We start from the raw sequence: 24,315 nt of genomic DNA, 5'->3' as shown, positions 1-24,315 counted from the left end.
TTATTCACTGAGTTCTACAGAGTTCCAGCTGTCGAGATGGAGACCCCTGAAGTCATTTACATTGTTCAACACCAAGGACTCGGCACCCAGGCCGGTGTCTGTCTCACAGTGGAGTGCTTGTTTGCTCTGTGCGGACATCAGAATGTCTGGTGGTCCTAACCAGAAGAAAGTCTTGAAAGGATTCTGTGGGCCCAGACTTGAGTGGGCCGATAGATTATTCTGTTTGCGTAGTTGAATTTCCTTCCCGCGAATTAGATCACTTAACTCTTTTTAAAAATGAGATTCTTGGGACCGGTGTGGAGAGTTTGTAAGCTGTGATGAGCCTCTGCCATGCTTTTTCAGGTGTGAACAGAGGGTTAGAATAAAGAAAGGGGCCAAGAATCTTCGGGATCTGCAGGTGGGATGGGGTAGGGGAAGTTCCACCCAGCTGGGGTAGGGCCATGGAGAGGGTCTTATAGAGATGCTTCCTGATTCAGCCTCATTTCTGCTCCTGTCCCCCCCAAATCCACTCTACTGTACATTAGATGAGGTTACTCCCCTGCTGAAAGATTTCCAGTGGACCCCCCATGCAGCTGGAATAAAATCCAAAGTCCCTACTTTGGCTCATTAGGTCCTTCTATACCCTGACTTCTGTTCCTGTGACCTTATGTCTTACTCACCCGGTGGTCCTCCTTCCACCCACACGGCCCTCATTCTGCCATTAAACGCATCAAGCATCTACTTGAAGCCCTGGAGGGCTCTGAAATGTGTTCTCAGCCTTGTGTGGCCTGATAAAGTTAAGAGATGCTGCACTGAGTGTGACTGGGGCCAGGAATTTGAAAGAGCAATAAAAAGCCCAAGTGCTTATATGGTAGAGCTTGGGGAGCATGCTTCAGGGGATGTGCCAACATTTTCCTGGACCAGAAGGGGCCAGAGGGGAGAGACTTCATCTTGAGACTCACACCGGAGCAAAGAATCCTCAGACAGAAGAGGCTGGCATGGACTTCAGGATGCAAAAAAATGGGGGAAGGAGTTTAAAACCGGGAAAACCTCAGGACAGAGGGATCCCAACATGGAAATCTCAGAGACTATAAAAGAGCCTCATTTAGAAGAGAGACAGCTCAACATCTGCTGGGCCCAGTGGGGGCTTTACCATCTGCCAGGCCCTCAGACTCCAAAGAAACCCCCCAGCCAAATCAGAACCATTCTAGCTCCTCATCGTCCCCCACCTCTCCCATCTACCCCCGCCTCTGTGCAACCAGAACGAAGTGTGGGAGCAGGTGGGCAGAGCAAGTAAGAGCAGGGGCTGGCCCCACCCTCGCTCCTCAACTCCCAGCCACGTGAGCTGAAGGAGTGCAAGGATTAAATGCTAAGGTAAATAGGGATGTTGAGATGCTTGCTGTCTGTAGAAGACTGGATCTTCAAATTACTGAATCAAAACTGTATTTTACACCAAAGTGAGCCAAAGGGCCCTATCATCTGAGAGCTGCCAGGAAGGCAGGGATTCACCCAAACCTTCATTCAGGCACACAGTGCTCCCACTGCATAGTGGATAAAGCTGGATTCTCAATCTTGATTTCACATTAGCGTCACAGGGGAGTTTTCAAAAATCCCAAGGCCCATGCCATGCCTTAGATGAAAAAAAAAAAAAAAAAAACAAAAAACCAAAAACATTTGAGGGTAAGGCTTAAGCATCAGAATCTTTAAAGCTCCCCATGTGATTTCAATGCGTGACCAAACAGAGACAAAAATGAAATTGCATTTTGATCATAATCAAGAGACTTTTCCCTATCCCAGAAATAATTTTATGTGTGAATTCCAGGGTATTTGTAATCCTTGAACTCCTTCACGAGCTCATGTACAAATTACAGATTTAAAAGTAAATTTTAAACTTTAAAATACTTGTGTATGGGGTGCCTGGGTGGCTCAGTGGATTAAGGCCTCTGCCTTCGGCTCAGGTCATGATCTCAGGGTCCTGGGATCGAGCCCCACATCGGGCTCTCTGCTCAGTGGGGAGCTTGCTTCCCTCCTCTCTCTGCCTGCCTCTCTGCCTACTTGTGATTTCTCTCTGTCAAACAAAACAAAACAAAACAAAACAAAACAAAAAACAACTTGTGTGTTACCTAACTCTACAAGAGGCTTTAAAAAATGTATGGGGGTAATATACAAGAATCTAAGCTGTGTCCTACACTGAGGTGTGAGAAGATTACAACCCAAATTATTAAAGTTGAAAAATGCATGAGGACTTTATAAATATGGCATAATGGGCTACATTCTTGATTAACATTTTTGATGAGACATATACTCTATTTTGCCAATATATATATCCAGCTTGATTAAGATTTGAATTTCATTGGGCTTCAGGAACATTGCAGAAAGTTTTGGTTGGATTTGACTGTCTTGCTTCAATGCCAAGACAAAGAACCTTGAAGAAAATTGCGGCTTGGCAGAAAAGGCAGAAGTCTCACTTGTGACTTTTTCCCCCCTATACAAATCTTCTCCCTTGTGGTGTTTATTGATTCCCCAAAGCCAAGTGTTTGGACTGGTTGCATCAGAGTCACTTTGGGAGTCTGTTAAAAGTATCAACTCCCAGAGCGCCTGGGTGGCTCAGTGGGTTAAAGCCTCTGCCTTTGGCTCAGGTCATGATTCCAGGGTCCTGGAATCCTGGAATTGAGCCCCGCATTGGGCTGTCTGCTCAGCGGGGAGCCTGCTTCCCTTCCTCTCTCTCTCTGCCTGCCTCTCTGCCTACTTGTGATCTCTGTCTTTAAAATCTTTAAAAAAAATCTTTAAAAAAAAAAAGTAACAACTCCCTGGCCTAACCCAGACCTCCAGAACCAACCTTTCTGTGGGTGAAGTGTGGGCAGCAATCTTTTAACAATGGCGCCTGGGTGGTTCTGATGCCCAGCCAAGTTTGGGCAGCACTGGCAAATGCCAGCTGATTGGGAGATCTCAGACTAAGTGTCAAACCCACAGTGGGGAGAGAGACGTTCTTAATTAGGAAGCAAACTACTGGCTGTTAAAAAGAAGCGTGAGTGATTATGTGCTGGGTTCTTGCAGAGCTAGCCACCTAAGATTCCTTAGCAAGTAGTTTAAATCATTTTAGGGCCTTTGGGAGATTTCCTGTATTTTCAGTGGTTTGGAGTGGTTCACATGGAAAATGTCCACATAAGTTGTCGTCATCTGGTTGCTTGGGAAAAAGAGAAGAGGAAGGGTCCTGGTCTCTCAGATGGGCTCAGTCATCTTATGGAGCGCGAAATTGCTCATGTCTTTCACGGATCTTTTGCCATCTTTCAACCCCAGGTAGCACAAGGAAAGAGAAATAGGCTTAGAGGGCAGGCAGTTGTGAGATAAAATCCTGGTGCTGCCGCCTCTGAGCTATGTGAACTTAGCCAAGTTCCACAACCCCTCTGAGCCTTCAGAAATTATCAGTCGAGGTGGGGTTAACTCTTCATTGGTTTTGTGAGTGAACTAGTACTTTCTATAAATGTATGTTCCTGGATCCTGGGATATAGCAGGTGCTCACTGAATAAAGCCAGAGAGGCCCAGCCAGTATGTTGCACAGGGTGTTAAATCTGTAAGAGGTGCTAAAATGTTTCTGGAAATGCTCTGAGTTAGAGAAAAATGGGACTACCGGAAGTCATCTCAAGGAGTATTTTATGGGGTTGGAAGAGATTCTTTCATGAGAGGTCTGGAATGGTAGTGGAGTGGAGGAGGGTTGTGCTGATGGGTGAGACCAGGCATCCTTCTGTGTCCGAGACAGCCTCAATGGCTATCTCACTGTAGTAGCACCTCCCTTTTACTCTCAGAGGTGTCCCAGGTTAGAAGCTAAGTCATATGATCATCCTATTCAAAGATCATGTTCCAGTAACATTCAGTGGTTGCTGAACCCCCTCTTGGGGTAGAGGGCTCACCTACAGCTTTGGTGGTCCTGTGTGCAATGTGCAAGCCCAGGGCTGGAGGGGAGCTGCTTGGATCCTCAAGGAGAAGCTGAGCATTGACCCTGGCACGTTTCTCCATGTAGCACTCAGTCCTTTTTCCAAGACACATTAAATAAAAATAGTAGTCTTCGAAGAAGCACTGACAGAACCATGGCTCAGGCTGGTCCAGATGGGACTACATATACCTATACCTCCATAACAAGGTGGGAGAATCACTTATCAGGAAGAGAAATGGGCTAAGCATCAGGAAGTCCAGACTTGAGTCTTCATAACTATTTAGGCTATATCTGATTCATGTTTCTCAGTCCCTTCTAGCTGTTGTCATTGTACATGTCTCTCATAGGCTCTTGCTACCTTCTGATTAACCATATGCTGGAAATGAGATCGTCCAATTTGATAATTAAGTTGTTGTTGGTTTTTTTTATATTTTATTTATTTGTTTGATAGTGAGAAAGAGAGAGAGAGAGCACACACACAAGTAGGGGGAGCAGCAGACAGAGGGAGAAGCAGGCTTTCTGCCGAGCAGGGAGCCCGATGCGGGGCTCGATCCCAGGACCCCGGAATCATGACCTGAGCCGAAGGCAGACACCTAACGACTGAGCCACCCAGGAGCCCCTAAGTTGTTTTTTTTTTTTTTTTTAATTAAGTCCTGAGTGATGAACCAAGGGTCTCTCCTGTGAGTTGTAGTGAATGCATTTTGAGACATCTTCTAGGAGCTCTGAGGTTGCTCTACTCCTTCCTTCAAGAATTTCCCCAATACTTGCGGCTACTAGATAAGTGTGGCATTGATAGTGTTGGTAAGGAGTGGCTGTGGTTTAAAGCTGCTCTACAGGGGCACCTGGGTGGCTCAGTAGTTAAAGCTTCTGCCTTCGGCTCAGGTCATGATCTCAGGGTCCTGGGATCGAGTCCCCCATTGGGCTTTCTGCTCAGTGGGGAGCCTGCTTCCCCCTACCCTCTCTGTCAGCCTCTCTGCCTACTTTGTGATATCTCTCTCTCTCTCTCTCTGTTAAATAAATAAATAAAATCTTTAAAGCTACTCTACATTCTGGCAGAGGACCAGAAATATAGACGTGTGGCCTCTCTTCTTTTCTATCTGTGCTCACTCTCTTGATAATAGCTTCAGGGAGCGAATAGAAAGGGATTTATTTATTTATTTATTTATTTATATATATATTTTTTTTTTGTAGAAAAAAAATCTGGTTCTCTAAGTAAGCAGAGATTGTGAGCCCTGGAAACACTTTGGTGTTCTACTTGCCATCTTTGTCAGAAAAATGTGAGGTGGGTTGATGCTGTTGCCTTAGGCAAAAAGTGCACTATTCCCTTTGGGATGTTTCTGCACAGCAAAAATTTCTGTCTTCTCTATGTTTGCACAACTCTGGAGGGAATGATGGATTAATTTGGATAAGGGGCCGAGGCTGCTTGACAGGGAAGGGACTGAGTCTCTAACTTAGAGGTCAGCAAACACTTTAGACTTGCAGGCCATATAATTTATATTATAATAACTCAGGAAGCAACTTTGCTATTGTAATGCCAACTGAACCATAAACAATATGTAAGTGAATAAGCATGGCTGTTTTCCAACAAGACTCTCTTTATAGACACTGGAATTTGAAATTCACGTAATTTTTTCCCATGTCACTTAATAGTCTTCTTCTTTTGATAACACATTATTTAACCATTAAAAATGTGAAAACGTTTTTTAGCTCATGAGTGATACTGAAGTAGATAGTGGCCTGGAATTGACCCACAGAAGTGTAGTTTGTTGACATTTGCTCTTGAATTCTTGATTACCAAGGTAGAGGACAGCCCAAGGATTCCTTTGGTTGAGGGAGGGACTTGTTCCAGCACACAGAAAGTAAGGCTGCGCTTTGAAAAACATTAGCTAGTGTTCGAGAGAGAACTGTAACCATGGCACCTGTGTGGGGTAACCTCATAGGCTGTTCAGGGGCTCGGCAGCATCGGCAGGAAGGTGGCCATAGATTATACTCTGGGTAATGTTGGACCAGAGATCAGCAAGCATTGGTGGTGTGATCATGCATCCCAGTGTTTCATACTCATTTGGCAGATGGACTAACCCCTTTTGAGATCAGTGAGCCTCCAGGATCTTTATATGATTTGTGATAGGGCTGGTGAGAGTTCTCCAGAGGGATAACTGGGCTTCCTGCCAATGTGATTATACAGGGTCAAGCCAACTCTATGGGTAGCTCAAGCTGGTGAAAAGGGTTATATTGTTATACTCATTTCTCTTTAGTCCCCAGGGGCCCATAGCGTGGCACCTCCTGAAAGCTTCATAAATACTTACTAAATTGAAGTTTATGATTTCTGAGATTAAAATACAATTTCTGAGATTAAAAAGAAAGGGATAAATGTGTATTGATCTACTGTGTTCCAGCATGGTGCTGTGGGCCATCACATTTGTTCCCTGCTTTCATTCTCCTTAGAAGGTAGATATCTTTGTTTACAGGAGATAAGTAACCTGTCCCACGTCTTACAACTAAAGGGTGGTGCTGCCTGTTTCTGAATCCAGGGTTCTCTGCCTCCTCACACCTCCATTGCATTTCAGGAGATGAGTGTCACCCATTCTTTGTGTAACACAGGACAAAGAAAAGTGCATTTGATGTATAGGCAAAGATCTTTTTCAAGCCCCCTTGCTGTCATTAAAACTCTAACCAAAATCCATCTCCCTGATACCTGGGTCTTTTTCTACTCATACTCATTAGTTCGCAGGCTTTGATAAGATACTTTAAAATATAATGAATATTCTTTTATGAGGATGAGTTCTATCTTTCCAGCCAATCTAAAATTTCTCCCAGACCATCACAGATCTTAGGTTTGGGATACACTTGGAAGACCCCCACCTCCAGTGTCCTTTAAACACGTTTCCTTTTCATTCAGACACTTGAAAGCATATAATGCCTCTCATCTCCCTTTCCATAAATAAACCACTCTCCCTATCTTTGGCTGTTGCTCAAAAACCAGACTGCTCACCCGTGGGCCTCTTCTGATTTCCTGTTCCTTTTCCACCCTTTCTTCCTTGTCTCATTTTCCTACAGTGTCTTGGCCAGGGAGAGGGGAGTACATAATATGGTGAAGTGACCTTGCAATTACAGGTGTGTTGATTGTTTCCTCCTTTAGGAGTTAGAGAGAAGCCTGGTTCTACACTTTCTCCTGGAAGATGGTGGGATAATGTGTTGCATAGGCAGACAGTTTGCAGGTGGCTGACCTGACTCGGTCCATGATAGATACCAGAATCCTGTCTTCTACTTGGATAAAATATTCAGATAAGATCCACTGACCCCAAATACCTGTATATGGCAATACTAAGGGATCTTTCATAATGGCATTTACAAGGACCACTAAAGGTTTTATTGAGAATGTTAGAAATGCACTCTTTCAAGAGAACTATGAATATTTATGTACAGTGATATATGACAAAGTGCAAAGGAAACACAGGAGGTTGGGTTTTCCGTTTCTCATTCTTTGTCACCAAGAAACTGGCGCTACCACCGCCTTCAACAGTATGGCTAAGGGTCTGCTTTCCAGCTGGTGTGAATCTCTGCGACGTTTCACACTGTTCTTGTTCTGTGTGATAAGGTTTTACTTGAAGGACTTTCTAAATGAACATGGGAGTTGTAAGTTTCTGGTTGTGCCCTTCATCCTTTCTCTTGCATCTGTTTTCACTTTCTGGGGATCTTTTGAACTTCAGCATCTTTTGATCTTTTGTGCTCTGAGATGGGAGAGGTCTGGAAGTGCTTCTGGTAAGCCGGGAGTAGAAATGGAAAGAAAGCAGAGCTCAGATTTGTGCAGCGATGTGATGCTTACTCGGAAGTGCCGGAGCTTTCTTTGTGGTTCCCCCCACTGCAGTGCCTCGGGGCTCTGCTGCCTCACTTCCCCTTCCTATTTAGAGGTGAAGGTAGGGTGGTGGCTGAGTGTGATGGTAGGACCCAAAAAACACTGAGCGGAGAGCCCAAGTCTTCGCTGGATCTCAGCGAGTGCTAGTTAAATTTCCTCCCTTCCAGGTCTTTCACAGGACTCTGGGGGAGCACAAAGTGTGCCTCTGCCTGTGAACATGGAAGGGGCGTTAACTCAGGGCCCAGTCGGGGGCCTTGCCACAAGTGCTGCCTACAGTTTGAGGCTGCTGATTTGAATTGGTCCGTGTTGGAACTTGAGCCATCAAAAACTTGAAACTATCCAAGTTCATTCACGGGATCTCTGAAGGAGAGTGCCCCACACATGTTCAGGTGGCCGGTCCTCCGCCCCTTCCAGACCAGTTTAAGGAAACAGAGGGACAAAACTGGGATATAGCTCAAAAAATCATAGGGTTCTAATGAAAAACCAATTAGAGCAGACAGATGGCCAATGCACACGTCCCACTTTGTTTAGGATATTTAGAGCAGTAATTTTTATATCATGTGAAAGCAATGCCTCACAGCAGGTGTTAGTCACCATCATTTAGAGTGTGTCTAATAGAGCCTCAGGTACGGAAGCAGAATTACTGACATTTTATTTTGTCATTTTCCTATTAAGATGTCAAACACACTTTTTTAACAGCATTTTTAATGATTTCAGGGGACAATTTATCCGCTTTCATCTCTGAGCTCCTGACACACTCAGAATAGAACATTCTTTCCATGTTTTTAGAAACCAAGTGTTTCAAGGAAAGAATATCAGGTATGTAATTCTTTTCAAATTATAATATTTAAGTGAAATATGGATCTTGTTTGCTGTTTATTACAAGGAATAGAATTGAGGTTAAATCATCTAATTGCAAAACAGGACTCCAGGGATCTAGCCTCAGCTGTGCTGCTGAAATACCGTGAGAGACAGATGAAGTCATTTTAGGGTTCTTGGAACATCATTTTCCCATTGGAAAAGAGAGTCCTTGGGAAAAAAGTTTAAACAGTGAGGGGGAGGAGAGCACTAAGTGGAAGAACATATTAGAAGAACTTTGCTAAATTCTGGCAGCCTTACAGTTATTTCTATGACCCTTTATTCTATTGAATACCTCATTGAAGACCTGCCAAAAAAAAAGTTTATAAGAATAAAGAAACAAATCGTGGTGCCTGGGTGGCTTAGTTGATTAAGCGTCTGACTCTTGATTTCTGCTCAGGTCATGATCTCAGGGTTCTGGGATTGAGCCCTGCATCAGACTCTGTGCTCAGCAGGGAGTCCGCTTTTCCCTCTCCCTTCCCCCTCTTACACGTGCTCTCTCTCTCTCTCTCAAATAAATAAATAGATAAGTAAATAAATAAATAAAGTCTTCTTAAAAAAAGAATAAAAAACAAATTAAATGAAGAAGGAAGGGGGAGGAGAAAGCAGAAAAGCAATTAGAAGAGTATTAAGGAAAGCTTCTCCCCCGCCCCCCCAAATACAAACACTCAACAAGTATAAAAGAACTTCAGAGAGCAGGTGAATTGGACTCACTAAGGAAAAGATGACAAAATCAAATAGGGTAAATTCAGGATCCAAATCCCTAAGGTTAAGTCCTTGAGGAAAAATTAGTAAGTACCCACTTAAGATTTATGGGGTTGGAAAGTGGATTGCAAAACGAGTTGGATGAATCAAAAAATATTTTTGTGGTGCTTTTTTTTTTTTTTTTTACCAGTGAAAGAGCTTTAGGAATAGAAATAGAAAGTGGTTTTGAGGTAAATACCTGGAAAGAAACACAGGGCCCTTCTTGGCTTACGTTTTGCTAACAACTTTAAGCAATTCAACTTGTACCTGTGTGTGTAACAATTATTGAGAAATTAAATTGTTGCTAGAAATATATAATCCTAAATTAAGGTCTTATTGCAAATTTCTAAGTAAAACATGGGTGGAAAATAAGTAGCAACCTTTTTTCTAATTACGTACCTATATACCTAAATGCAAAATCACATATTTCTGATAATATATTGGTAGCGTTTTCTCAATTTAATAAACACTTGTGAGTCTCTACTAGGAGTACTAATTTAAGTAACAGGAGCAGTACTCAAAAATATTTACTGAAATACAGCACTAAAAATTGCAGGAATATTTACAGAAATATTCCCAATTTCCCATTATGATGGCATATCACAAGTTATTCCTTTCTTTACAAGCCTAAGATAGCTTCAGTGTATCTACCTTTATAATCAAAATTATTTCTTTCTCCTTTACTATCACACAATCATGTGTCCAACTAAATATTTTGGTCTTTCTTTTCTTTAGACATCTCAATGAATAACACTCTAGCAATTTATTTTTGCATTTTTCGATGGAAGAGGTAACAATACAGAGTTAAAGACTGGGATGTGAAATTAATCTTTAGCAGTTGTGACCTCTTCATTATGGTCAGGCCATAACTATCGAATAATATTTGAAGACATTGAACAAATTCATAATCAGAGAAGGTTAAAGTCGAAAGGAGCTACGGAAATTATTTATCTTAAATACGTAATTTTACAGACTCAGCTTCATTCATTAAGAACTTTTGACCCTGAGTTAGCACTGGGTAGGCTGTTGGGATCCAAAAATGGAAAAATGTAGGCTTGGAGAGGTCCTGGGATGTATCCAAGGTCACAGGTTATGCTAGATATCTCCTCTTTGACCCACTGTCCACATTCTCTGCTCTGTACTTCTGGATGCTGATCTTGAGAGACATTTTATCAGTAAGATTTCTAGTCTTCTGGCTTCTAGTTGAGATTAGAACACCCATGGAGAGCACAGCTCAAAGATCAGAGGATGAGGAGGAAAGTAAGGTCAGGGTATTTAGCCTCCTGTTCTTTCCCTTGTGGTGTTTGGAGCTGGCTGCCTGCTTGGGATGTCAGGGAGTCCTCTCCATAGGATTTGCCTGCTCCAGATTCTGATTACCACTCCTTCTGCATGTTCCTTAGACTACAGGTGGCAGAGGAAATTTACAGTTATTAAACCCCGGTTCTAGATTTTTCCTCGGGGTTTCCCTATGTGCTGCTCATATCTTTGTAAGTAATTCTTTAATTAAATTTTCCTTAAATAATCCTATTTTAACATGCCATCTGTTTTCTGCTGGGATCATGAGGGATATACAGCTTATAGAATGATTTTCAGTTTACTTGATTTGTTACGTCTGCTGGGGGGGGGTTGATAAACCAGTTTGTACTTAAGGTTAACAAAATTCTGATTGTCGATAGGGCTTAACTGTTTTTAAGGCATTGATGCAGGAGTCAAAGTAGGGACAACACGGCAGAGTCAAGTGGTGGCAGTGGAATTTTACATTCAGTTTCCTCAAGTTGATACATAAGTAGCTGGTGGCTCGATCACATTCTTTGATTCTGAATTCTATCCAGTGGGTTTCCATTTGTGAGAGATATTCTGTCCCTCTTCTCTAAACTTATGGTAATAAGGTAAACCATTGTCTTTTGACTGAATCATTATCAAGTTTGTTTGTCAGAGCAACAAAATCGAGACTGTGTTGGCCTAGACCTATGGAAGATGGGGGGCTTGAGAAGTCTCAGGAAAGCCTTGAGTTTTGTCTTTCTTCCTTTCAGCTCTCTAAGAGTCTATTCAACTGCTGGCTTATGGTTAAATCCTCCAATAGTACAGTCCATTCTTGAGTTTAAGACTTTGATTCTTATTCAGGTTGTACTCTCCCTGAGAGTAATAACATGTTAAACTCTTAGTGATTAAAAAGGATCTCAAATAAAAATGTTTTAGATCTTTCTGAGAAATTTGGGAACTGAGAGAGATCTGAGAGGCTTGGATACTACAATTAGTGGGGGGAAAAAAGGAGACGCTTTAGTGTGGGGAAAAATATATATCATAAATTTGCCAGGCTTAGAAATAAGGTATGATTTAAGAAAAAGTTGAGAAAACTCTTTCTCAATCATAGAACTGGGCATAATGAATGCCAATTGGGAAAACAATGAAAAGCAATTTTGAGTAAACTGCCTTGTTTTATTGGTCCCAGCCTTTGGCATTATACATGATTCTATGTTATAGTTGTGTTGAATGGAGTGCAAAATAATTAATAGCAGTGTTTATTGACTTCCTATATGCTAGACAGTGTTCTAAGTATATTACATTTATTAACTCATTTGTTTTGCCTAACAATTTCATTAGGAAGATGTATTTTTGGTCTCTGTTTTAGTTTCCTAGGGCTGTAGTAACAAAGTACCACCAACCAGATGGCTTAAACAGGAATTTATTGTCTTAGTCTAATGGCTAGAAGTCCAAAATCCAGGTGTTAGCAGCGTTGGTTCCTTCTGAGGACTCTGCAGGAGAATCTGTTCTAGGTCCTTCTCTCAGTACTGGTAGTCTTAGACATTCCTCATTTGTAGATGGTCTTCTCCATATGTCGCACTGTCTTCCTTCTGTATATATTTAACTGTGTCTGAGTTCTTATTTTTCCAAGGACATTGCTCATACGGGATGGATTAGAGCCTACTTCCTCTGATCTCGATCATCTGCACAGATCCTGTTTACAAATACAAAGGTGTGCTGGTAAATGTATATACCTGTGTCTTAACTGTGGGATTGAAGCTGTTTCACATTATTTTGCATCCTAACCACTTTAAAAAAAAAAAGATTTTATTTATTTATTTACTTGACAGAGAGAGAGAGAGAGAAAGAGATCACAAGTAGGCAAAGAGGTGGGCAGACAGAGAGGGAGAAGCAGGCTCCCTGCTGAGCAGAAAGCCTGATGTGGGGCTCGATCCCAGCACCCTGGATCATAACCTGAGCCAAAGGAAGAGGCTTAACCCACTGAGCCACCCTGGTGCCCCACATCCTAAACACTTTTTAATGGACTTTGTCCCTAATTGGAGATGGTTCCTTTGGCACCTGCCTTGGTGCATTCATTCCACAGCTCGATAAAAGTGTTTGAGGGATTATCATGGCTGATATTTTTTCACCATTGACATAAAAGCAGCAGGATTTTGAAAGCTAGAGAGGCGCATAAAGCAAGATGGAATCTGATAGTGGCGACCTGTGTGTAGAGCAGTGTGGCACATCCTGCTGTCTGCCTGCCCCCTGCCTGGCACCTTTCTCCTCTCTCATGTCACCACCTGGTGCAGAGGGAGAGACACAAGCCTCTCACCTTGTCATACCCTTCCTGCCCTCTGAGGACAGCCTGAAGCAGTCCTTACTGGGGTGATATCAGTGCTGGCGCTCAAGGTGGAGAGGGAGTTTAGGGACTTCAAATCTCTTTGTCATTCTCTCTACATTCTTACAAGGATAATGGAATTCCAGAAAACCATAGTGTAGAGAAGCATCTGAGATCATGTAGAAATCCTCAGGAGAGACAATTGAACTAAATATCCCTTAAGGCTTCTTTGAATTCTGAGATTCCAGAATTTATTTTTCAAATAAAGAAGTTGAAGCCTTGAGAAGCAAGTGATTTGAAAAAGAATATAGCAGCAGTTAGTGCCAAGGGAGGACTGCATGACTGGTGAAGAAGACTTTGCACTCCCATCATCAAATCCATGAGCGTCCATGTCAGTCCTCAGTCAGAATTTGTATTCCTGCCATCTCACTTCTAGACTTTTGTTTCCTAGTCAGACTCTAGGACCTTTCAAGCCCTTTTGAAAAGGCTCATTCACTAACTAGGGTGAAATCCACCCTGAAGAGGAGGTAAATGTGCCAACCCACAACACACTGCTCTCCCCCAACTGGCATGACTTCTGGAATCCCGGTGAAGTAATGGCTCACAGGACTCCTGTCCCCGCCATACCACCACCTGATGCCCCTCAAAATGCTAAGTGGGAGACAACCTTCCAGCTGACAACTTTGCTGTAGCTATAAATTTGGGAACAAGAAGAGAAACAGTATTTATTAAAAAAATTTTTTTTGAGAAGCAATATTTAATTAACAGTTCTGCTTTGTTTGGGATGCCAAGCCAAGAACCAAGGTGTCTCAGATTTTATACATGCTCTGTCAATCAGAGAGAGACCTGTGGAATTTGCAAAACTTTGTACTGTGTAGTAGACTGTAATTGGACAGGAGAATTCTCTCACTTTCTCTGTTCCCTCCTTCAGAACTCAGCTGGCCACAGAAAGCTCTGGGATGATGCATGTCTACTCACAGCGTGCAGACAGTGCCTGTGTCTGTCTTTGTTCCTCACATCAGAATTTATATTTACCAAAAGAAGAGAGACAGCGTGATTGCCGGCAGCCATTCCTTGAGGTCAAGGACCCCATTATGGCGCACTTCTTTTTTTCCTTCCCACAGCACCTAACATAAAGCCCTACACCTCTTAATCCTTCTGTGAGCACTGCTGTTAACTGACTTACCTTCCTGGCTGGTCCCCACTCTACAAGCTTGTAGCAGCAAGAGAAGGAGCGGCTCTCCTCTTAGCTGCCCTGCCAAGAACTCAGGAGAATTTTGTCCAGGGGCTGTGACAGAAAGATCAAAGAAGAGACAGTACATTTAATAAATTTCTGAGCTCTAGCCTCTAAGTATGTGTGAGTATATAGTAACCAGTAATGATTTATCCGAACACATCGTCATCTGAATTCTAGAACATTTCTAAGCGATATTCCATCAATCCTCCAAGCAGTCTGTAACACAGATAGGAAAATGAACATGTTTTCTATGACTCATAAACAGTATGGATCCTCTTAATAAACCCAGTTTTATAGAGATTGTGATGATCATTTCTGAGCACTAGCTAAGTCAGAGAAATGAGTTCACTTTGGGGCACTCACTGAATGGAGAGTTGTGTGCAAATGCAAGAATGACAGTGGATGGTGCAAGCTGGTGCAGCCACTCTGGAAAACAGCATGGAGGTTCCTCAAAAAGTTGAAAATAGAGCTACCCAATACCCAGTGATCGCACTACTGGGTATTTACCCTAAAGATACAAACGTAGTGATCCGAAAGGGTATGTGCACACGTGCACCCAAATGTTTATAGTAGCAATGTCTACAATAGCCAAACTATGGAAAGAACCTAGATGTTCATCAAGAGATGAATGGAAAAAGAAGAGGTGATATATAGAGGTGATATACACACACACACACACACACACACACACACACACACATACACTACGCAGCCAGGTAAAGCAGTGAAATCTTCCCATTTGTGACGACATTGATGAAACTAGAGGGTATTATGCTGAGCGAAATAAGTCAGTCAGAGAGAGATGATTATCATTTGATCTCCCTGATATGAAGAATTTGAGAGGCAATTTGGAGAATTTGGAGGTAGGGAAGGAAAAAAATGAAACAAGATGGGATCAGGAGGAAGACAAACCATAAGAGACTCTAAATCTCACAAAACAATCTGAGGGTTGCTGGTGGAAGGGGGGTAGGGAGAGGGTGGTAGGGTTGTGGATATTGGGGAGGGTATGTGCTATGGTGAGTGCTGTGAAGTGTGTAAACCTGGCAATTCACAGACCTGTACCCCTGGGGCTAATAATACATTATATGTTAATTAAAAAAAAAAGAATGACAGTGGATCTGTCCAATACCTGCTGCCTCAGAAACATTAATTCTATGTGGAGTAATGTGTGACTCCATAGAAAGTTCCTTCCTTATATTTAAAAAAGTCTTTCTTGTTTTTTAAAGGACAAGAAGACTACATATAACTGTAAAAGTAAAATATACACAATATACACAAAATAAAATATGCAAAATATACACACACAAGAAAACGTGAAAGTCATTCTCATTATTATGTTCTTCCAGACTCCCTGGTAATAATAATTAACAGCTTGTGTATTCTTGCAAACATTTTTTCCTACATATGCACATATGTGCATTTATGAAATATAAAATATAAAGTCTATATATTATTTATGAAATATAAAGGTCTGTATATCATTCTGTAACTCATTTTCATCATTGAGTAATGCATGTTGCGGTATTATAAAATCTATAAATCTGTAAGATCTATAAATCTAAGTTATGCTTTTAATCACCACATACCTTCTTTTCAGAGGAAAAGATATTTAACGTATCTCCTACTGATGATCATTTATGTTGTTTCCAAATATTTTCATACTGCAAACAATGATACAATAAATATTCTTATGAGCAGAAATACTACAATAAACATTCCTGTGGCCTTCTGTACAATTAGAAAAGAATTATTACAATTCTTTTTGGAGAAAGGAAGTGTGTTTTTAATGTAAATTCCTAAAGGAAGAATTGCTTTCAAAGGTAATTCCATGTATGGCAGGGTAAATCCTAAATGTTTAAGACCCTCATTTATTATTACTCACAAGATGATGTATTGGTTTTGCAGTTCTTGGCTAAAACAAGTCATATGCCTGCAGTCAGCTGTGAGTTGGCTAGGGAGTTCTGCTGATCTTGGTGGGGCTCTCTCACATGTCCGGGGTTGGCTAGCTATTGTCTGGTCTGATAGCCTCAGTGTTTTTCCTTGAAGCTTAATCTGGGCAAGTTCTGTCACGGCAAGGCAGGTCAATGAGAGGGAGTGGAAGCATGTAAACATTTCTTCAAGTCTCTTACGTCAAGCTTGTTTTTATCCCGCTGGCCAAAGCAAGCTACATGGCTGAGATTATGGGATATGAGTGGGAGGGCATTGGCAAAGGTGTGGAAAATTAAGATAATTTTTGCAATCAATTTCTATACATATTTAAAAAGTTTATAGATACTGCCAAATTGCCGTCCCACACAATTTAATTTGTTTTTACCACAACAAGTGGTATATAAGAGTGTTTTGGCAACAAAATTCACTTTCCCAGAGTGAAGTTCCCAATTAGGAACATTAGACAATTTCACTTTAATGACCTTTCTCCCTTCCTTTTGATTTCTGCTATTTCGTTCTAGCAACAGGTAAGTTTATTATAGGTGTTGTTTTTTCTGTTGTACAGTTTTCCTAGGATTTATGATGTTTACATGATTTTTTATAAATAATTGTTAACTTTATTTTTTATTTTTTTAAATTTTTTTTAAAAAGATTTTTTATTTATTTATTTGAGAGAGAGAGAGTGAGAGAGAGAGAGCATGAGAGGGGAGAAGGTCAGAGGGAGAAGCAGACTCCCCATGGAGCCGGGAGCTCGATGTGGGACTCGATCCCGGGACTCCGGGATCATGACCTGAGCCAAAGGCAGTCGCTTAACCAACTGAGCCACCCAGGCGCCCAATAATTGTTAACTTTAATTAAAGCAACTTTAATAGTTCTTTTTTTAACCCTTAGTCATAACTAAAAAGGAATTAATACATACTGTTAATCTTTCCATAAAGTAGCTTCTATATTCCAAAGATTGTGTATTTTGTACTACCTCTTAGTTTAATGAAATGGTGTTATTGAATAAGTTTGCAAAACATAGGCACACGTGTTATATTTTCCAAGATCATTTACATCTAACAATCCCCTTCTGTTGCTTTTATACATGAACAAGGTGAAGATAAACTATTCAGTCACATATTTCTATTTATCTACTGTCTTCTGGAATTGAATGTTCCTATGGAGAGTTTTGAGATAGATGATTTTTTCCCTCATTCATTCATTCATTCATTTGACACCTATCTATTGAGCTTCTACTATTGGACAGACACTATTCTAGGTACTGATTGTACAGAAATAAACAACATACATACAAATATCTCTGCTCTCCTGGAGCTTAACTTCTAGTGGGAGGACACACACAATAAACAGAATGAATAAATAACAAATTACCTATATTGTATAGATAAATAAATATAATTTAACAAGAAAAGAAGGGATATAGAGTGCCAGAGTGAGGGTTACTTTAAATGGGGCAGTCAGGAAAAGAATCCATGAGAAGTGGACATTTGAAGGACATGAGTGAGCACGACTCATATCCTCATCAAGACTCATCATCCTCATATCCAATGCATCAAGAACATTCTAGGCAGGGTGAACAGCATGTGCAAAGGCCCTGAGGTAACCATATCTGGCATATATGAGGAAAAGTATGGAGGCCTCTTTACCTGGAGCAAATGAGGTGAAAAGAAGAATAGAAGAGATGAGGTCAGAATGCTAACTGAGGTTAAGATCAGGTTGAGCTTTATAGAACATTTTAGAAATTTGATTTATATCACAACGAGAGGTAAAAACACTGGATGGGTTTTATTAGAGGAGTGACAGGGTCTGACTTAATGATTTAATCAAAGTAGTCTGGCCACTTGTAGGTGACTTTAAATTTGTTGTTGTTTGTCTTCTTCTCATGGATACTCAGAGAAAACTTAAAATATATTTATCCTTGAAGTATAAAAACTTTCTCAGCATATTCATATGAGTTGTAGTGGTTTTATATTACTCTCTTTTAAAATAACATACTATGTCTTTTGACTTACAAAGTTGGCTCTTTCTTTATTTGGGGTAAGTTTTCTTCTGTATTACCTTTTCATATCTTCTCAATTTCATTTACTATTTGACATTTCAGGGGCACCATTTATCTGTTTGTTGAAATGCTGGTGTTTGTCCTCCTGCTATCATTTTTGTTTTAAGTATTTCCCTATATTTGCTTCCTCTGTGTTTGGTATATAAGTTTCTCAAAACTATCCCCCACATATCACTGTTATTTTTCCCTCATTTTCATTACTTCCTGGTTCATATTTATTTATTGTTTCCTAGCTATTTGTGGTCTTCAGCTTTTTTCATTACCTTTCCCTTTAAAACTTTTTATTCTATCATTTATCTTTCCTCTCACATCTTATCTCATAGATAATTTTCTGTCTAAAGCAAAGTCTTAAAGTCTAATTCCTTTGAGTATGCTTATTCTAGAAAATCTTTTAGAACATATTCCATTTTTTAACTTTTTTTCCTGCTTTAGTATTTTTGTGTTGTTGATGAGCCTTTGTATTTATGCTTTTCATTTTTGAAAGGGGATGGTGGGGCGCCTGGGTGGCTCAGTGGGTTAAGCCACTGCCTTCGGCTCCGGTCATGATCCCAGGGTGCTGGGATCGAGCCCCATGTCGGGCTCTCTGCTCAACAGGGAGCCTGCTTCCTCCTCTCTCTCTGCCTCTCTCTCTGCCTGTCTCTCTGCCTCCTTGTGATCTCTGTCTGTCAAATGAATAAATAAAATCTTTAAAAAAAAAAAAAAAAAAAAAAAAGAAAGGGGATGGTGCTGTTTAGGCCTTCTCATTTCCCCAAATTGGCTGAGTGGTTTCTATTTTGCTCCCTTCTGTTTTTTTTCCCCCCATTTTATTTTATTTCTTCCCAGTGTTCCAGCATTCATTGCTTATGCACCACACCCAGTGCTCCATGCAATATGTGCCCTCCATAATACCAACCACCAGGCTCACCTAACCCCCCACCCCCCTCCCCTCCAAAACCCTCAGTTTGTTTCTCAAGCATCCACAGTCTCTCATGGTTTGTCTCCCCCTCCAATTTCCCCCAACTCACTTCTCTCTCCATCTCCCAATGTTCTCCATGTTATTTCTTATGCTCCACAAGTAAGTGAAACCATATAATAATTGACTCTCTCTGCTTGACTTATTTCACTCAGCATAATCTCATTGGGTCCTCTTTGCACCCTCATCTTATAATGTGAGCTTGAGGCAAGGTGTTGATGGTGTAATGTCACCTTCTGTTTCTGAGAGTTGGGGGATAGTTGCTGGAAAGAACACTCATACCTACAAGAGACCTCGATTTTATGTCTCTATTTCTTTCTCCATAGTTATTATTTTTTAAAAGCATTGTGTGGTAAGACTGAATCTTTTTTCCACATGAGGTAGAATAGTTCTATCATTTTAAACACACACAACACTTAGGAGGCTTGTTTTACTTAAAGTGGAAAATTATGCTAGGAACAAAGTCAACAAAAAGTAAAAAAACACAGGGACGCCTGGGTGGCTCAGTCAGTTAAGCATCTGCCTTTAGCTCTGGTCTTGATCCCAGGGTCTTGGGATGGAGTCCTGCATCAGGCTCCTTGCTCTGTGGGGAGCCTGCCTCTCCCTCTGCCTGCTGCTCCCCCTGCTTGCACGTGCTCTCTCTCTCTCTGATAAATAAAATCTTACAAAAAAAAAAAAAAGTAAGAATACTTAAAAAAAAAAAAAAAAAAGAAACCACAAAATGTAGCGGGAAAGAGAACCAGTTAAGTGCAGCTCCAAGACTCCAGCACTTCTTTGGGTCATGGTTATCCACAGCCCCACGTGGGCATCTGTCTGTGCAACCATCCCACACACTGAGCTCGAGGTGCACTATATGTATTAGGGGCCTGCTCTCACAGAGAGACCTGGAGATGTCCTCAAGTCCCTCCAACTGAACTTCAACAGGACAGTCAAAAGGAGATTATTCTGTCCCTACAGCTCTGCCTGCCCCTGGTGCCTCCCTTAGGGAGGCCCACAGGTCTCTAAGCTCCTCTGCTTGGAGTTAACAAGCTAAGCTTGGAGTGGGGAGACTTTCCAGAACCAGGCTTTGTTGCAAGTGGTTTTGTGTTTTGAAAAAGGTGTGACTTCTTTAAGGAATTTTAAGACCACCTGTGTTTTTGTGATTTCGGTGCTGAGGTGAACCCCAACCACATGGCCCTCTACCCACAGAGATAACATGCTTCCAGTGCAGGTGAGAGACAATGTCTCATTTTGGCATCACAGAGTTAATCTAAAAGTAAGAAAAACTGTCCTGATGGAGTAGACACTTACATGGGAACTGGAGGCAAGAATTAATAGGTTACGCATTAGAAGCCCTGGGCACACAACATCCTGACTCTGTAGCTTCCAAGACCCTGGGGCTAACATACCAAGAGCCCTGGTTCAGAGGAAGCCTCTTCTCTTAAGCCTCTCCTTCGGTAAATCGGACTCATTATACTGTATTTGCATTGTGGTTTTAGCTCCCCCACCTTGTGGGACTGCTGCCTGGAAGGTACCCATAGAAACCTGGTAGGGTCAAAACCTCCCCCTCCCAACCTGTGGGAGGAGTGCCCCAAATGACTGGAAGCAGCCTCTATTAGAGATCACCCTGTCCAGCACCCAAGACTCTCTCACCCCCATAAAAACAAAGTACCCTTGTAGCCTCAGGGCAATTGCTACCTCTGGGCCTGCCCACTCTCTCTTCTTGAGAATGTACTGTCCTTAAGAAACTGCTTTGTGCTTGCTCCTTTCCTTCTGGCTGTCTTTCTTGGAGCGTGGGTCCTCATGTAAATCTTTTGTGGGGAATCCAAGAACTGCAACCTCCGTTCACACAGTGCAGTTTCTCTTAGTGGGAATAGTCTCAGTTTCTCCTTTGGGAGGTCCTTCTCCCTGCCTGCTGCCTGCTGCAGTCCACACTCAGGGTGAAGTTGATGTTTGTGCTGTCTTCCGTCTTGACCAGTCTCTGCTCTGGCCACTCTAGTCGCTGTTCCTGTGCTCTGTGGGCAAAGAGGCCAACACGTATTCACGTGTTGCCAGCTTGTGCATAGGACTCAACACTGCATTGTTCACTGGGTCGTGGATGGCAGCAGGGACTGGCACCATGTGAGTCCCGTTTTGTGTTTCAGTTTTTAATGGGCAACTGGTGCTGACCTGGAGGCACCTGTTGTGCTGCGGTGACTGTCTGGACAGGGGCGGTCTGTGATGTCTGGTTGATCTGGCCAGCAGTGCCTGGTATGACATGGCTAATCGCAGGAATAGGTTCTCCTTTCACCTTTACTTCTTTGTGATCTCCCTTCTCTTGTGCCTCTGCCTTAGGAGGGGCCAGCATGGCTGCCTGAGCGACCACTGCCTGGCTGGCAACAGTGTGTGTGTTCTCTGGGGCCAGGCTGGCCCTGCTGGTGATAGATGCCGCTGGGATCTGATGGATGACATGCACTCTGCACAACAAGCTGCCAGGAGGCCGAGGTGGTCACAGGGCTGTGACTGTGTAGGTGACAGGCCTGATGGTTGGTGGCAGCTGCTGCTGCATGGCAATTAAAAAGCGCTAGCTAGACAGCCCAGTGTGCTCTGGGCAGACAGGGCCTCTTGGATGACAGCCAGTTTGGACTCAGGCTCCAGGGTGGCTGGTGAACCTTCTTTTAACAGGCTCTTAGGGGTCTGGGCACCACTGTAGTGAGCAGACAGCACTCCAGTGTGATTGGGAGAGGCTGGGGCACTTCTAGATGAGAGGTCCCAGGTGTTTTGAAGCAAGGCCACGCCCCTAGGCCGTCTATTCTTAGAAGCCTGCTCTATTAATTTGCTTTCAGAGGCTCCAGAATAAGCCTTTGTCTGGTTCTTCCCAGGAACCTGGTATTTTGATGAAATAACGATTCAGAGAGATTGCAGCAAATTGAATTCTCCCCATCCTTGTCCACAGTTCTGTAGTATGGATAGTTTTTAGTGATGTATAAATTCTATTTAGGGTGAGTTGTTTATCAGGAACCATTGTAATTGCTTGTACGATCAATTGTGCATAGGAACAAGGTGGCTTTGACTCCTCTTCTAAGCTGTCTCCACCGGAACTTCTTTTTCATTTTCTGGCTGCAAGTTGTCGGCCATTAAATTGAGGTCGGCTGGTATCACACAGCCCATTTTGTACCCCGAAGGGCCCGCTCCCCGAGGGCTGGATGAGCAGGCGCTTGCAGCACTGACGCCTTCTGTGGGGAAGGGAAGGGGACTGATGCAGTGGGCCACGGTGTCTGGAATGTTGATGCTCAGGGGCAAGATGTAGGCGGGCACCACAGCAGAGCCTCCTGCTACTCCCTCTTCTCAGCGAACCTGATCTCGGTGTTTGTGCCTGGGCACCTAAACGCGCATGCGTGATAGCTGCCCCGGCAGGCGCTGACGCCTCTGGAGCAAGTAGCCTGGGAAGGCGCTGTTCTCGCTGAGGCGGTGTGGGAAGCGTCTGCCGCCGGCGGGGGCGTGAGGCAATGGTGGTGGCCCAGAGAGGTGAAGCTCGAGTGGCCTATGGTCTCGTCCACTGAGCCCTGCAGCAAGTTGCGCCTGATGATTACCAAGTGCTTCTTCATCAGGTACTGGAACTCCTGGCCCTGGAAGTGCGCCAGGTCTCCGTAGTGAGGCGGGACCCGCCATATGCCTGAAAGTGTCCTGGCAGCCTTCCATGGCGGCCATGGAGCTGAGGGCCGCATGAGGATGCCTGGAGGACGACAAGTGGACGCTTCTCCATAGTATTGATTGACTGAGTCATAGATTCATTTACTTGAGAGAGAGAGTGAGCATAAAGGGAGGGACAGAGGGAGAGGGAGGGAGAGTCTGAAGCGGACTCAGCACTGAGTGTGGAGCCTGGTGGAGGGGAATCTCACCACCCTGAGATCAGGACCCGAGTGGACACCAAGAGTCAGGCTTAACCAACTGCGCTGCCCCGGCACCCCTCCATAGTTATTGTAAAGGACATACCTGGGGGCTCTTCTTCTCTGGTGAAGGACACTTTCAGTTTGAGAATGCTTCTCCACCGCAATGGGAGTGTATATGTTGGGTGAGTCGGGTGGTCCTCTGGCTTCCAGGAGTCACTCTTTAGTCAGAGGCAGTGGAGAAGAGTGTTTAGAAGGACATTCCATACGTCTGCCCCTGTACCACTGAGGTGAGTTTGTTCTAAGTTGGGGATATCAATGGAGGTTCCATGAATTCCCTTTTTCCCCTGCTGCTGCCCTCTTCCTCAGTTGTCAGGAGAAATCACTGTGTTGCTTCTGGGAGCCCTAATTGTTCTGTTTCTGTTAGGAACTTTTTAAAGGACTGTTTGAGGTAAGCTTCCTTTACTTGTTCCACAACTGATGATCTGTTCTTTGTTCTTTTTCCTTTTGGAGGATAATGTCATATGCTATATGTTTCAGGTCTCTCTACCATCTTTCTCTGTAGGTTACTTGCCTGTGTTTAATCTCCTTGAAAAGTTCTCATAAAAATTGCTTTTGTGGATAGTTTAAAAACCCTTCTCTATTGTAGTCTTCATTACGTCTGTCCTACTCATATGACTCCTATCCTATGCCTCAGAGGTAGTGAAATTGTGTGTGGTCATGGTTAAGATCTTTTAGGAGATTCTTCAGGCAGCTTGTATCATTTCTTTTAAAAATATATTTTCCTCTTTGACCCAGAATATACTGAAAAGTAATTTTATAGAAGATTCATTTCTGTCTTTCTGGATTTGTTCTATTTAAAAATCTTTTTTTCCCCTGTGATATAAAACAAGGAACCTGGCTTGGGCGTGTCTAGCAAATAGTGTCCTGAAGTATATGAATTTGTTTTCTGGGGCTGCTGGTAACAAATTGCCACAAACCAAGTAGCCTGAAACAACAGAAATTTATTCTCATGATTCCGGAGATTAGAAATCCAAAATTAAGATGTCAGCAGGTCCATCCTCTCTCTGAAGACACTAGAGAAGAATCTTCCTTAACTCTTCCCAGCTTCAGGCAGTCCTTGGCACTCCTTGGCTTGAAGCTGCTTCATTCAATCTTGTCATTACATGGTCTTCTTCCTGTTTGTCTCTGTTTCTCTGTTTCTCCTCTTGCAAGGGCCTTATTAGTCCACTATAATCCATGATCTCCTTTTTACTGAACTGATTGCATCTGCAAAGATCCTGTTTTCAAATATAGTCACATTCTGAGGTTCTGGGTGGACATGAATTTG

At 42.6% G+C, this 24,315-nt stretch overlaps 1 pseudogene; it reads right to left on the bottom strand.

The window, feature by feature from the left end:
* LOC122890247 lies at positions 1 to 22,797 on the bottom strand (annotated as a pseudogene).
* Between the last annotated feature and the right edge of the window lie 1,518 nt (positions 22,798 to 24,315).

Source organism: Neovison vison, chromosome 11 (assembly GCF_020171115.1).
Source record: "Neovison vison isolate M4711 chromosome 11, ASM_NN_V1, whole genome shotgun sequence".
NCBI classification, from domain to species: Eukaryota; Metazoa; Chordata; class Mammalia; order Carnivora; family Mustelidae; genus Neogale; species Neogale vison.
The sequence above is the reverse complement of the archived record's forward strand: the minus strand, read 5'-3'. Positions and strand labels throughout refer to the sequence as shown.